Raw genomic sequence first — 17141 nt, 5'->3', positions numbered from 1 at the left:
CCGATTTAATCATGTTGTCACTACTGACTGTCATATGACAATCAAATGATTATCACGGTTGTTTTGTTATTTTTTAAATTCCGCCATTTTCAACCGACGAAAACCATATAAAAAATAAGTTTAAAAAATGAAAAAGAGAGCATTTCAAAGCTCCATGCTAAAAGAAAAAAATCGAAAATAATATTAAAAAATACCAAAAGCTGTCGGAATGTATGGGGCGCACTCAATACGCGAAAAATAATAGTGGTTAGTGGTGATTCATTTTTAAAAGTGCTTCCGCATGAGGAAAGCGCTCTTCTGTTGTTTTGTTATTTTCTGAATTTAAATTGGACATTCTGAACTCGAATTCTTATAAAACTATTTATTTTAAACAAATAAGAAACACGTATGCTTTTATCACGTAAAAAATTGAGAACGTAATGAAATAAAGTAAATAAAAACAAAAAGCATTGTTTCATTTTTGGCGGAATATAACAATGGTCATTTATGATAGTATAACAGTCAAACCTGATATCTACAGTAAACTATCATTTATGACAGTTTTTGATAGTTAGAGTGTCAGCACTGATCCAGGAAAAGGAATGAGAGTGAGAAGTACGGCTATATACTTAATCAGTAGGCCATGTTGGTGTATAAGAAGGAGACAAAAACTCACACGTACACAATTGTTTACATCACATTTGCGCAAGTCCCCTTAAGTTTGTGATAGAAAGTTTGTTTGAGGCGCTGATCGTTAGGTTGACATTGCTGACAATCAGATGATAGTCATATGATAGTCAGTATTCTTGTAGGGTAGCTGACATACTTGTATAGGTACACTATGTAGTTTGATTTAAATGATTGAACAGTGAGCACGTGTCACTCGCACTCTTTGGCAATATGTTTTAAGCGTGCGTGCGACACTTCCTTACTTTAGGACCATCGAAATCAAACTAAAGGTCGCGGTACAATGACATTTTTCATATAGATGCATTTAACACAAGCTTATGCATTTCAATAACATCGCCACAATCAACCAAGATGTTGCGTTTGTAAATATGAAGGAACTTCAGACTTGGCAATTGAAGTTTATTACGCGTTGCCCATTCACATACAAAATTTCGCGAAGCATTGTTATAAACATTCTCCCTATACAACAAAAATACTTGCTGACATATTTCGTCGAATACGACATTGTTATATTGCAGTTTTTAATTGTGAAAAATGTTCGAAAATTTACCAACCAGTGGGAAAAATAATTTCACTTGAAAAGTGTGACAACACCCAAAGCAAATGTCAAATTCTTGTTCTTATGATTTGCTTGGAACAAAATTGGGGAGTTGGCTACTTTTCAATATCAGATGGCGCCAGTGTCGCTCATTCTAACGTTCCCCATAAAAAACCGTGCAATCTACTCACAATGCATAAGCATGTGTTAAACCCATCTATATGAAAAACTGCTTATGTGTCGGACCTATTAAAGAGCTGTCGTTGATTTTGACCATTGTTTACTATATAGATTAGCCCCCATTACTGATACTTAGCACAGACTTGACTTGACTTGGCGTAAACTTGGCAACTTAGCCACGATTATACCCCACTTGGCGCGTACAATCTGGCATCATAATCAGCGTTGAAATTTATTTTTAAATAAATGTCAATTTGCATGAAAACATGTCAAAATGAAATGGAAACAAACAAATGGCATCTCAAAATGTAAACGTCACTTAGAACTTGCATAGAAAATCAAAATTCAACAGACTTCTAAGTCAAGTTAAGTGTTGCTAAGTTTTGAGTAATCAGTAACATGCAATGTCCATTTAAAAGAACTGTAAGTGACAGTTCTCAAGCCAAGTCAAGCCTATGCTAAGTATCAGTAATGGGCCCTTTAGGCAGCTTAAATCAGGGATGATAAGTAGATTTTGTACCAAACGAGGAAAAAAATGTATCAAATCACCCAAAAATGTATCAAAAGTATTCGGATGTTAACTTGAACCAAACTAGAGCTATATTCTGCTTCTTTATCCAAAAACTGTTTTTAGACAGGAAACTTTCTAACACAAATTAAAGGTAGTATAACAGGGAACTATGATTTATGGAGAAATACTTTTCCAATAAAAATAATAAAAGAAGTTTGTCGATTGAAGCGTACAACTATGTACATATATATATAAAAACATGTCTTTATTGAGTACCAGTAAGGAATATAAAATTAATATTTAAAAAAAATAACAGCTACATTCAATGCAAAAACATTTCATAAAAACATTTTAGGTACAAAAGATTTAGATTCAAGTATAAAAGTTGACAAATTGTCGCCTACATCTATACTAATAACTCATGTTTCAATCACTACATTAACAGTTCTTCTTCTTTGAGTTCTTTAAATACCTCAGTTGACAAAAAGGTTTTTGTCGTATCTACATTATGACAACTATTGTTAGTTGATTTCATCAAGTCTTTAGTTTTTATTAAATTCGAAACTGTGTTTATTTGAAGTCTATTTCTACACTTAGTTTTAATTAAATTTTGTACAGAAAATATCCTTTCTACGTTTGTGGATGAATGTGGAATCGCCAATATGCCTTGAACTATTCTATAAATATTGGAAAACATTTGCGCATTTAATTTTTTTTAACTGACCTTAGTTCTTGCCAAAAGCTGCATATATTTAAATTCTTGAATTTTTTAAGGCTCTCATGCTCTGCTAAAGCTCTAAATTTACAAATAATTTTCTCTATTTTATCAAATGCATATTTCGGAAACAAGGCACAATACTATTTGTTTCACCGCTTAAAATACTTTGCGGTGAAAGCTTTGCAGCCCACAACAAAGTTTTATCATTCAACTTTACCTCTTTTAACAAAGTATTACAAAATTGTATATAAAATTGTTTAGCACAGCTCTTTCATTTAAGAGATAAGAAAGAAATGTAAAATATACTTTATAAATAGGACTTTGAAAATTTTCAGATATAAGATTAATATTTTGAATACTGTTTTTATTTTCAAGTACGTAAAGATTAAAATAATACTTGAGGGCATCCCATTGCTCAAGAATTCTATCTATGACTGCTTGTCTATAAATCCACTTTTTGGGGGCGTTCTTTAGTATAACATGCATTTCTGTACCGAAATGTTCTTGAAAACTCTGAAAGCCTGCCCTCCTAAGGGGCTGTTACAAAAATGATAGTTTACATCTTTTAAAAATTGCTTGCACTCCGATTTTTGCTCCTTTCATAACCCGACAATTAATTGTCGGCAGTGAAATCAATTATTTTTTCAAGTGGTACTGAATGGTCTTTCAAAGATTTAATAATTGCATTAAAAATACCCTCCGTGCTACTTAGGTCAATGGTATCAAATCGAAAAATCTATCAATGCACTTTTCATCAAAATTCGAATCGAGACTTCCAAATTGTTTGATACATATATCAGTCGTTTCATATATTATTAGAGAGTAATACTTATATGACGCTACTTTATTTCCGTGTATTTTTTCTTGTATTTTATCTTCAATTTTTTGTCGCACTCCCTCCTAATACGGCTTCAGTACTGGTGTAAGTGTGTAAACTATATTTCAAAAAACTAACGAAATACAAGAAAAATACAACCTAGTTCATTAAAAACAAACGAGCCAGTTTGTATTTCGATAGGTTTTTTTGACATTCGGCCGCTTTTTCTTTATTTTTTTCTGACAAATGAAAATTTTGTTTTTAGTTTGAAAATTTGGTGCATAAAAACACAATTAAAATCAACTTTCTTCTGAAAAAAGTGAACAATTAGAGACCGAAATAATTTTCGCGTGTTATTTGCATTGTTTTTATTGTTAAAAATGTTAATGTAAAAATAAAATGTAAAACATAAAAGCATCTCAAATTCATTAATTTTGGGGGAATAGTGGTCTTGCTTTTTCATGATAGAAATTGTTTTTGTGTTTGGAGTTCCGATAAAGTTTCGTCAGTTTTTTTTAGCTTGGAATCCAAGCAAAAATAAAGTAGTGTCATATATGCTTAATAATTCTTCTGACAAAATGCAATTATGGATTTATAATCTTCTGGCTTATCTGAGTTATTATTTTCCGTGCTTTAATTCTATTGATGCAAAATTTGTTCACAATTTTAGAATCAGTTATGCTGTTTTTCATAAGCATATTTAAATGATCCATAATTGCAAATGGCAAATTGTGCTCGGCAACAAAACATCTTAACTATATATAAATAAATTTTTTTTGCACATTCGAGCTGCTTTGCAAATGACTTGAAATGCAGTGCTGTATTTTACAAAATGTACCAAATATGTACTACATTCACATAAAACTTACTTTCAGGAAGAGAAATGTACCAAAAAAAGTACAAATGTACCATGATTATCATCACTGGCTTAAATTGAGGTTATGTTGCGAACAGAGTGGAAGGCACTCGAAGGCCGTAAAAAAAAACACTCGAATGAAGTATAATGAAGGAATTGATGTTCGGAGTTTTTTCAAAATTTGTACGAAAATGGAAAATTGTAGTTCGGTTTTGCTCCTTTTTTAGCAGGAGATTTTCATTTTAAAAACGTAATATACAAACCAATGTTCACTCTATTACTTTTTTAGCAGGAGATTTTGATTTTAAAAATGTAATATATAAACCAATGTTCATTCTATTACTCATTTATCTATGGGGCTTCACATATACTCAATAATAACATGATTTTTATTTTGCGATTTATTCCTCAAACAAAATAAATGAAACACGTATAAATGTAGTCATCAATCATGTTTTTACTACTTAATTTATGTTAAAAAATAACTCTGTGTTAAAAATAGCAGAACTAAAATCTCAATGTCATACTACTTTTATATAATAAAAATGATTTTATGGATGCAAGTATTTTATACCTATGTATTATATCTTAAATTTCTCGCTATATAAGGAAGATAACAATTCCAGGGGCCGTTTTCACCATCTTCGGTTAACGCTAACAAGCAAGAAGAAATAGTTCAGTGATTTGTCAAATAAAGTGTAACTTTGATAAAGCACGTTAAAAGTTTCCCTGCCACAGATAGATCGAAAATTTATTGAGAATTGCACTGCGAACATCGGTATGTTGTGCCCTCATCGGATTGCGTTGCATTCCAGGAGGATATGTTCGGCCGTCTCCGCTGATCGATCACGAAATCGACATGAATACAAAATTATGTATTTTATATAGTTGAACGGCTATAGAAAATGGTTTTTTGTTTTTTTTTTTGTTTTCTAAAATGCAAGAATCTTCAAGAAGAACGTAAGTTTTTAATTATTTGTGTGTTGCTTTGACGTTGATGTTGCGTTGCTTATAGATTGAAGCAATTAAAGCACGTGTGTTCAAAGTCAGATGTAGACGCAACGCAAGTGCCAAAACGACGCAAAATTCACCTTAAGCTTATTTGATGTAGGTGTTATTTATGAATATTAATTAAAAATATTAGATATCCTAAAAGTGGAACTTAGACAAGATACACACGAGGCGTTGCTTCGTAGATGCCTGCAAAATATGGCATGCAGCTAAGATCTCTCTACACCTCAAGATTGCTTATGCTGTGCCTAATACGGGTCTATGAAGTTACACCTCGTGTCCATCTTCTCTTAGATTATATTTCAAAGAAATTTATTTAGCTTTAAACTTTATTCATAATGTTCATGTACATGTCTACTACTATGGCAGTCGCTTGCATACTACTATTTCATTATTTAAAAAAAAATTTTGTTCGGAAAAATGCAGCCTTATCACGTGCATTCTCAAACACGGTTGCCACACCATGTTTTCATTTGGGACCAAAATTTATAGAAAAAAGAACCAGACCTCAAAAAAAAAGGACCAAATTTTAGTTTTACTTTTCCTATAACTACAAACGATGAAACTGATTGTAGTGAAATTAATTTTTTTGTAGTTTTTATAATTACTCCGAAAATATAATACATTGTGCGGAAACCAAGAAATTTAAGCATATTTGGTTTTTTCCCTTTTGAAATACGTTTTGAATCATTTGTAGTTTTACATAAGAAAAAAATTTTTTGTTTTCGTATGAAAAACTACCAACGATTTAAAACGTATTTCAAAAAGAAAAAAACCAAATTTACTTAAATTGTTTGGTTTCCGTACAATGTATTATATTTTCGGAGTAACTATAAGAACTACAAAACAATGAATTTCACTACAATCAATTGCATCGTTTGTAGTTATAGAAATCACAAAAAAAATTTGGATTTTTGCAAAGCGTGATGGAACTCGGTATTGTATACAATATTCACTGCCGATTTGCCCGTGATGGCAGATATAAACATTGCCACGTATGCTGACGATATAGCTATAATTGCAACATCTCTGACACCAGAAGACGCGTCACTGATTATACAGAAAGAGCTATTGATAGTCATAAGTAAGAACAACTGAACCTTAATCAGGTTATGCTACGCGTCACACTTTTAGAAATTTTACGCGGCCAACGCTTTTATTTAATTGTATGATCAACGCCCTACGTATATTCTTGCACGGTGCGTGGTAGCACGGAAAATATATATGAGTAAAAGAAATAAAAAATGCAAATATTTGTATTAGTAATATGACTGTGATGAATTTATTGAGTGCTAATTTGGTACAATATTTTACCTTTCGTATGTGGCGTGACAGCAGCAGCGACATTCTTCCTCCTTGGTTGATATGGAACACAAAGCAAGAAAATGATATCTGTTGTGTAGGACCGGAGATTGTGCGGGGGTTTTTCATACGATGGAAAACTCAGTTACCCTTGTGATGTTGCTTATATGTGTGAGTAAGTAATGTATATGTGTATGTAAGTGTGTATGCATCAGGCATGCTTAACCAACGAACCGATATCATTTCGTTACGATAATCAACGTTAATAACCGAAACGAAATGACTTTGTTTCGTTTATTAACGTTGATTATCGTAACGAAATGATATCGGTTCGTTGGTTAAGCATGCCTGATGCATACACACTTACAAAAAAAACGTCAATTTAACGTTAATTTGACGTTCTTAACGTTAATAAACGTTTCGTTTATTAACGTTGATTATCGTAACGAAATGATATCGGTTCGTTGGTTAAGCATGCTTGGTATGCATGCGTGTGAGCTATACATGACAATGTATTTATGTACATACATTTGTGCACCTAAATAAATTATGCATGTGGCCGTGTATAAAGTATATAAATATTTAGGTTCTGACCTAAACATGCCGTCCCCCTTGCGGCAAGCTACATCTGTAGGAGGAATTCTACGTTTCAGCTGTCACGCGCATGTAGTACTTAAAAACTAAATAAATTTTTTGTTTATTTTGAACAAAAAATGTATTGGCTGAACGCGCCCGTACTTGATTCATTATAGAAGCCGCTGTAGGGAGAAAAGAAGCACCATATTAAAGCTGAAAACAAGAACGTGTTACAATTCAACGCACTTTATTAGTATAAACCTCGTTTGGATTTCTAGTTTTTCGTAGTCTGAACGAAGAGGACATGTCTCCGTTCCAGACTTCGACGATAGTAAGATTATTTTCAATCTGGACAAAGAGGCCAAGCCTCCGTTCCAGATTTTAACTTTATGAGATTTAAGGTTATATCCAGACGGAAAGGACGGGTCTCCGTGCCAGATTGGATTTATTTTGTTATTTTTGGTTTTAATTTTGATAAAATATTTTATTTTAAATGAATTTTGGTTGGGTGGCGAACGCTTTACGCATTTTGTGATATTTTGTAAAATTATATTGACCTTCTAACATGCCTCTATGTGGCTTGCAACTCCATGGCGGGGAAATTCGCCCGTATGCACAATAAAGTATTTTCAATGGAAAAAAAAGATTACCGCGGTTAGGGCTCAAAATCGTTGATCAACTGGTTAATGATCACTTCCGTAAAGCTCCGCTGAGTGAATCGTGTTTTCCCTATACATCGACTCTCGGGTTCCTGAATTGTAATTATAAGTAGAAACTAATATTTATTAAAGTTTAATCGTAATTATTTTCCACTATCTGTGCTAAGGCCGAAAACTTGTAATTTGGACTACGACCGAAAAATTTGTTATTTCGAATATGATCGAAAGTTTAACAACAAGCCTCGGATAAATACACTCTCTATTGATGACGATCATGGCAAACGTTTGAAGGACAATGAATTGAGGGCATGCATCTGGAACGTCCGCTCCCTGAATGGGATTTGTGCAAATGCCCGGCTGGTTGATGTCATCGTCAAAGCAAAATCTGACATCACCGCCATCCAAGAAATGCGTTTGGCGAAGCAAGGAAGAAAGAAGATCAAAAATTTGACATCTATTGGAGTGGCCATACAAATAAGCGCAGTTTCGGCGTCGGATTCGTGGTGGGAGAGAGACTTTGTCGCCAAGTTCTGGCGTTCACGTCTGTGGACGGGCGTCTCGCCGCTATCCGAATAAAAGCAAAATTTTTGAATATATCATTCATCTGCGCCCATGCGCCGACAGAGGAGAAAGACGATGAGGTGGAAGACACTTTTCATGAACAATTAGAACGCACATACGAGCGCTGCCCCGTCATGATATAAAAGTCGTGCTTGGTGACTTTAACGCCAGGGTGGGCAAAGAAGGTGTTTTTGGCACTACAGTCGGAAAGTTCAGCCTACACAATGAAACTTCTCCTAACGGACTGAGGCTGATTGACTTTGCCGGTGCTCGAAACATGGGCATATCCAGCACGAGGTTCATGCATAAAAAGATACATCAAGCTACATGGCTATCTCCTGATCGAAATACTCGCAATCAGATCGATCACGTTGTGATAGACGAACGGCATGCCTCCAGTGTTTTAGATGTGCGCACGATCCGAGAACCTAACATCGACTCCGACCATTATCTCGTTGAAGCCAAAGTACGCACCCGCCTCAACGCGGCTAAAACCAAGGAACAAAAAACACAAGGAAAGCTAGACGTCGAAAAGCTTCAATCACAACAGACTGCCAATGATTTCGCAACTCGACTCTCACACCTGCTCTCTGAGAGCACAACTACTCCTGAAGGAATACAGGAGCAGTGGGAGAATATCTCCAAAGCACATCGTACTGCCGCCGAGGAAAAAATTGGTTACCGGCGGCCACGAAAGGACAACTGATACGATGAAGAATTCCGCGTTGCCATCCAGAGAACAGACGCTGCATACAGGGCTACGTTAAAACCGAGCGCGACAAGAGGAGTGTGTGAACGCTATCGCGAGTTGAAAAGGGAAGCGAGACGCTTTTCAGGAAGAAAAAAGCAGAAGCAGAAAGGCGTGAGTGCGAGGAGCTTGAGCTGCTAGCCACCAGGAATAACGCCCGAAAATTTTACCAAAAATACAGCGACAGACGGAAGGTTTAAGACCGGAAAAAGCTCCTGTAGGAACGAAAATGGCGACCTTGTAACTGATATCAAGAGAGTGCTTAGATCATGGAGGGAACACTTCTCTGCTCTCCTAAATGGAGGCAGCAATTGACCGCGCAGAGATGAAGAACCCGATCCCGCAATCGATGATGATGGAATATATGTCTCCCCGCCCGATTATGACGAAGATAGAATAGCAATAACCAGATTGAAGAACAACAAGGCCGTAGGCGCTGATGGATTGCCTGCGGAGCTATTCAAGTACGGCGGCGAGGGGTTGGTATGGCGCATGCAGCAGCTTCTTAGCAAAATATGGGCGGACGAGTGCATGCCCGACAGTTGGAATCTAAGTGTTCTTTGCCCAGTCCACAAGAAGGGGGATACTGCAAAATGCACCAACTATCGTGGAATCAGCCTTCTTAATATCGCATATAAGGTCCTTTCAGTTTTATTGTGCGAAAGATTGAAGCCCACCGTGAACCGGCTGATTGGACCTTATCAGTGCGGCTTCAGACCTGGTAAATCTACCATCGACCAGATTTTCACAATGCGCCAAATCTTGGAAAAAACCCGTGAAAAGAGAATCGACACACATCACCTTTTCATCGACTTTAAAGCCGCCTTCTATAGCACGAAAAGGAGCTGCCTATATGCCGCAATGTCTGAATTTGGTTTCCCCGCAAAACTTATACGGCTGTACAAAATGACGTTGAGCAACACCATCAGCTCAGTCAGAATTGGGAAGGACCTCTCCGAGCCGTTCGAAACTAAACGAGGTTTCAGACAGGGTGACCCCCTATCGTGCGATTTCTTTAATTTGATGCTGGAGAAAATTATACTAGCTGCAGAACTTAACCGCACTGGAACAATATACTATAAAAGCGTGCAATTACTGGCATATGCTGATGACATTGATATCATCGGCCTAAACACCCCCACTGCTTACTCCAAACTGGACAAAACGAAGTACCTGCTGTCATCGAGCAAAGAGTCAGCGCATATGCGCCTTGGCAACCACGCTACTGTTGGCAGCCATAATTTAGAAAAATAAAAGACTTCGTTTATTTGGGAACCAGCATCAACACTAGCAACAACATCTGCACTGAAATCCAGCGAAGAATCAGTCTTGACAACAAATGCTACTTTGGACTAAGTAGGCAATTGAAAAGTAAAGTCCTCTCTCGGCGAACGAAAATCATACCCTACAAGCCACTTATCGTGCCCGTGCTTTATGAGGCAGAAGCATGGACCATGACATCAGCAGATGAAGCGGCTTTGGGAGTGTTCGAGAGAAAAGTTCTTCGAAAGATTTATGGACCTCTACGCGTTGGCGATGGCGAATACCGAAGAAGATTTAATGATGAGCTGTACGAGCTATACGCAAACATCAACATAGTCCAGCGAATTAAAACGCAGAGGCTGCGCTGGCTAGGCCATGTTATGCGAATGAAAGATGATGCTCCGGCTAAGAAAGTGTTTCTATCGGAACCCGCCTATGGGAGCACAGGTAGAGGGCGGCCCCCACTCCTTTGGAAGGACTAGGTGGAAAACGATTTAAACTCCCTTGGTGTGACCAACTGGCGCCGGTTGGCGGAGCGGAGCGACTGGCGCGCCTTGTTGGAAGGCCATAACCATTTCGACGGTTAAGCGTCAATTGAGTAGGTAAGTAAGTAAGTAAAAGGCGAGACAATTTGCACTTGTATGGTAAGATGATTGGATGGCGTTCGTTATAGGGTAAGTCAAGAGATGCCCGTAAGAGACCACCAGCCTTGATGATGTCATCCTTATCAATGCCAGTACAATCGTTGAATCAGTCCATAAATAGATTTTTGGATTGCCTAAATTGAGATTTGTTAGAATTGTTTCCATCATTTCGGACAGTAGTACGGCTCCGCATAATATCAGTCGGGGAAGCGAGATAGTTTTTACCGGAGCTACTTTTGTTTTAGCCAACAGCAAATTGATGAGAAATCGGTCGGTGTTTTCCACTCGTAGGTATACCGCCACGGCATATGCTTTCTCTGATGTGGCACAAAAACCGTGAATTTCCAACTTGTTGTGCGGGAAAAAGTATGTCCATCGCAGTATCCGAATTTTATTAATTTCATGATACTTTTCCATAAAGGTTTTCCAACGTTCCGTAGTATTTGGTGATACAAGTTAAGGCAACCGCTTACCAAGTTGACCCTTACCAACGGCCTGCACGCGCAACTTCATTAAATGCTTCATCATCGGTTTAATTGTAACAAACAACAGTCAGCAATAAGCACAGTAAACAACAGTCAGCAACGATCGCAGTAAACAACAATCAGCAATAGTTCGATTTTGGGCAATAACAAGAAATAGGGCACACATGCAAATGCAACGTGACGTATGGCCAAAGATAGGTGTAATTTTAAGTTAAGACATTCATTGTAATTATTCTTAAGTTGAATCACAACCAATAAATATGAAAGCGGACACAAGTCCGCTACCTTTTTAAAAATATAAAACGTACTATAAAACGTTAATTGGCGCCCAACGAAGGGGCCGGTGTTATTGTGTTCGATAAAATAAGTATTCGGTCGAATAGTATTTGGCAAAAAGTGCCAACGCGAAAAAACGAGTTTCGTGAATATCGAGGCAAAAGCCAGCCCCAAAGAACCCAGCGTTGGATTCCTGTAGGAAGAACGCACGTCTCCAATAGTGCGATTTGGCGATACCAGAGTAGCGGCAGCAAAAAGGAGCAATATCCCACCGCCAGGAGGCGCTTACCGTAAGATTAGTTTAGGTAATATAAAATTTTTTTTTTCTAAAGTGAAATTATATCGAACTGATTGAAAAAAATAAAGGAAAGAAATTACATATATCGAAATTATACCAAAATATTAAAGTGAAAAAATTATCAATTATTGAGGCAAAATAAATTATATCGAAATTATATCAGAATATTTTAGAGAAAAAAAAAAAAATAAAATATTTATCAATTATTGAGAGAAAAGAAATTAGGACAGACATAAGAAATCTTGAAAAAAAAAAAACAAAATCCAAAAGAAAGAATAAGAATCATAAGGATTTACCACAAATTTTTTTTTAGGAAACTAAATATTGCTTAGACTAGTTTACAATCTAATATACCAATTTATAATAATATCTGGCTTGTACAGCCATAAAATAATATAATTCAAAGCTGCGATTCACCACGTTTGTGGGGAGCCTCCAGCTTATAACAGCGAATATTCTCTGCGATTCACCACCAAAGGGACCCTCCAGAGAATAATAACACGAAAAAAAAATTTATTAATAGTATTAATAATAGCAAACTGAAATAATATAAATTTTTCAAACAATGTCAAACCCTAATGCCATAATCCGACCCCCTGTGTTAAATGCAAATGCGCCTAACCCACCTTCTCAACCAACTACCGCTCCTTCAGGTCAATTTAATATGGATCAATTAACAACCATAGTGACAGGACTTGTCACCAATATGCTTAAGCAGGAAGGACGAAATTTAGTACAGACAGCCCTTAACCCAAACGCTTGCTTTTCCAACATATCTGACGTAACCATAGACGAAAACCACTTGAACAACATAACGGAACTCGACAAAATACCGGACGTTGTTCGATGCCTCCGCGAATTTTCTGGTAATCCAGGAGAGTTTAACTCTTGGAAAAAAAGCGTAGATCGTATCCTTCAGATCTACGAGCCCCTAAAAGGAACGCCAAAATACTACGGCATCCTTAATGTTATAAGGAACAAAGTTGTGGGCAACGCCGATATTGCTCTCGAATCTTACAATACACCATTGGATTGGAAGGCTATTTCAAGATGCCTTACTCTCCATTACGCCGATAAGCGAGATTTAGGTACTCTCGAGTACCAAATGACCTCTCTATTGCAGGGCAACCTCACTATTCAAGAATTCTACCAACGCGTCTATTCCCATCTCTCCCTTATCCTCAATAAGCTCGGATGCATGGAAGTCGGTGCAGAATCTATGCATTTACTTACCCGCACATACCGTGATAAAGCCCTCGACACTTTCATACGAGGACTGAAAGGTGATCTACCAAGATTGCTTGGAATGAGAGAGCCAGTAGATCTTCCCCAGGCTCTTCACTTGTGCCTAAAATTGGAGAACCAAAGCTTTCGTTCCCATTACGCAATGAATAGCAATAGCGCAAATAGGAAGCCTCATGACTTCCGACCACCTCTACCACCCAAAAAACCAGCCAATGAATTTTACCCCAGTTGGCATACATGCCAAGACCTCAGATGCAAGCCCAGAATCTTGCGTATCACTATCGCCCTCAACCTACTTTTAACAATTTCCAAAATAATCAACCAAATAGACCATTTGGTAAACAAACCCCTTTCAAGCCTCAACTTCCATGTCCAGAACCAATGGACGTCGACAAATCCCTACATTCAAGAGTGGTAAACTATATGAATAGACCACAAGCCAATAATGGCGTGAAGAGACAATCAAACTCCTCACAAGTACCCCTAAAACAGCAGAGGAATTTCCACGTAGAGGCAAGTGAGCAAGATTACCAGCAAGACCACCAACAAAACTACCAACAAGATCCACAATACAACACTGACCAATACTATCAACCAAACTGGACTCCTACTGCACAGGAGTACGAGACAGCATTAGCAGCAGAAGAAAATGGACAATCAGACCAGGAATACGCTGAGGGATGCTCATATCCTGAAAAGCAGGACCATATTGATATCCATTTTTTAGAATGAAAAGTTCTTCGTTACCCTACGTCGAATGTAGAACGAAGAACGGGAAAATTCTTAAAATGTTGATCGATACAGGATCGAGCAAAAACTATATCCAACCCTGTCATGTCCCAAAGAAAATACCCAACGACGAACCCTTCATCGCGAACTCTATTGCCGGACAGGTTGCAATTACCCACCATACCATCATTAATATATTCGGCAAGAATGACACACCTTTGAAATTCTTCTTACTTCCCACATTAAAATCCTTTGACGGAATAATAGGAAATGACAGTCTTAAGGACCTTTGTTCAACAAGAAATATACGCGACGATACCCTGACATTAGGTAATGGCCTAAGAATAAAAATTAAACAAAAACTTTCTCCAACCGTTAATAAAATTGACATTAGAACTGACCATATGACAGCTACACAAAAACAACACATACACCATTTGACTAGACGTTATCCACATCTTTTTTCAGAGCCCGATGAAAAATTAACATACACCACTACAGTAGTAGGAGAAATCAGGACCTCCTCTGATACCCCAGTCTATACAAGATACTACCCATACCCCCTTGCTATGAGAGACTTCGTAACAAAAGAAATAGGAAATCTACTAAAAGATGGAATCATCAGACTATCCCGTTCACCATATAACTCACCCGTGTGGGTTGTGCCAAAAAAAATTGATACATCAGGACAAAGAAAATATAGACTAGTGATAGATTACAGAAAACTTAACACTCAAACAATAGCTGACAGATACCCAATCCCAGAAATCAATGAGGTTATCTCACAGCTGGGAAACAACAAATATTTTTCCGTTCTCGACCTGAAAAGTGGCTTCCATCAGATTCCATTAAAAGAATCAGACATTGAAAAGACAACATTTTCGATTAACAACGGGAAGTACGAATTCACAAGACTTCCGTTCGGACTAAAGAACGCACCCTCTATTTTCCAGCGCGCACTCGACGATATATTGCAGGAGCACATAGGAAAAATATGTTATGTCTACATAGATGATATAATAGTGATTGGCAAAGACGAACAAAGCCATCTTCAAAACGTCGAAAAAATTTTTCATACGCTATAAAAAGCGAACATGAAAGTTCAGCTCGACAAGTGCGAATTTTTTCGTCAAGAGGTCGAATTTTTAGGATTTATCATATCCCCCACAGGTATAAAGACCAATCCCGCTAAAGTAAAAGCCATTCAAGAATTCCCATGTCCACGAACATTGAAAAACCTAAGATCTTTTCTTGGCCTCTCGGGCTATTATCGACGCTTCATCAGAGATTACGCTAAGCTAGCAAAACCTCTGACCTCGCTTTTAAGAGGGGAAGATGGACATGCGTCCAAAAATTCTTCCAACAAAAAGCCGGTTGTGTTCGATAACGACGCTATTGATGCCTTCAATAAAATAAAATTAGCATTAACATCGCAAGAAGTCATACTATCGTACCCTAATTTCAAAGAAGAATTCCACCTCACCACAGACGCTTCAAACTACGCTTTAGGTGCCGTCCTTGAACAATCGGGGAAACCGATAACTTTCATATCTCGATCACTAAATAAAACTGAGGAGAATTACGCCGCAAATGAAAAAGAAATGCTGGCAATAATTTGGGCCCTCACTTCCTTACGAAACTACTTATATGGATCTGCAAAGGTTGTAATTTTCACCGATCACCAGCCACTCACTTTTGCATTGAGCAATAAAAACCACAATGGAAAAATGAAAAGATGGAAGTGTATCCTGGAAGAATACAACTATGAGATGAAGTACAAGCCCGGAAAAACAAACGTTGTTGCAGATGCACTATCAAGACCGCCACAAACTGACATTAACACCCTCACAACTACAGAACATAGCAACGAAAGCTCCTCACACCCTCTCATTCCTGCCACTGAAGCCCCCATAAATGCTTTTAAGAATCAATTGTTTCTAATGTTTGGCAACGAGGATAGCTACTCGTTCCAGTTACCATTCCCTACTTTCCACAGACATACAATTACAAAGCCAAACTTTTCTACACAGGACATCATTGATATATTTAAAAGATATTTAGATCCAGCCTCGTCAACGGTCTGTACACTACAGAAGGGTTGATGGGTAAAATTCAGGAAATATTTCCTCTCCACTTTAGTAATGTTAAAATCCGTTACACACAAACTCTACTTCAGGACGTCACATCAGAAACAGAACAGGAGCAAATTATAATCGAAGAACATCAACGAGCTCACAGAAACAGCCGCGAAAATAAAACCCAAATTTTACGTAAATTCTACTTTCAAAGAATGTATGCGAAAATCGAACAATTTGTAAAAAAATGTTCAACTTGTGCGTCCAAAAATACGATAGGCATCCAGCGAAACCGCAAATTCAGCCGACCCCCATTCCTCAGTCTTCAGGTGAAATAGTTCACATTGACATATATTCCACTGAGAAAAAATTAATACTTACCGCAATTGATAAATTCTCTAAATACGCCCAGGTTAAAATGATACCTTCTAGAGCAATAGAGCATATTAAAGATCCGATTCGAGAACTAAAGATCGCATTTGGAATACCAAGACTCGTAGTAATTGATAACGAAACATCTCTTAACTCTGCCTCAATCTCATCCTTACTTAAGGATGAAATGTCCATTAACGTCCACACCACACCACCGTACAGTAGCACAAGTAACGGTCAGGTACAAAGATTCCACAGCACACTTTCAGAAATAATGAGATGTCTCAAAAGCAATCAGCCTACAATAACATTCGAAGAACTTCTATTTAAATCGGTACAGGAATACAATTCGTCGATTCACTCAACCACAAAGAACAAACCCATAGAGATATTTTTCGGAAATAGACTTTACAATAACCCACAACAATTAGAACAGAAAAGGCAAGAAAACATTGCCTTACTCAGGAAAAAACAAGAACAGGATCTCTCGTATCACAACAAAAACAGACCTGAAAATAAAGATTTCCCCATAGGAGAAATAATCTATGTTAAAATTAACAAGAGACTAGGTTCCAAGCTAACTCCAAAGTATAAAAAGGAGGAAGTCT

The 17141-nt window shown here is 37.3% G+C and overlaps 1 protein-coding gene and 1 pseudogene across 24 annotated transcripts in view; both read left to right on the top strand.

Moving 5' to 3' along the window:
• Positions 1–17141, top strand: part of LOC137236879 (protein eva-1) — a 3007131-nt gene that overhangs the window by 1271089 nt on the left and 1718901 nt on the right. The gene's annotated exons all lie outside the window — the stretch shown is intronic.
• On the top strand, positions 6273–9662 carry LOC137238668 (uncharacterized; annotated as a pseudogene).

This window comes from Eurosta solidaginis, chromosome 1 (genome assembly GCF_040869045.1).
Source record: "Eurosta solidaginis isolate ZX-2024a chromosome 1, ASM4086904v1, whole genome shotgun sequence".
In the NCBI taxonomy this organism is placed as follows: domain Eukaryota; kingdom Metazoa; phylum Arthropoda; class Insecta; order Diptera; family Tephritidae; genus Eurosta; species Eurosta solidaginis.
This window is presented reverse-complemented; position numbering and strand designations above follow the sequence as displayed.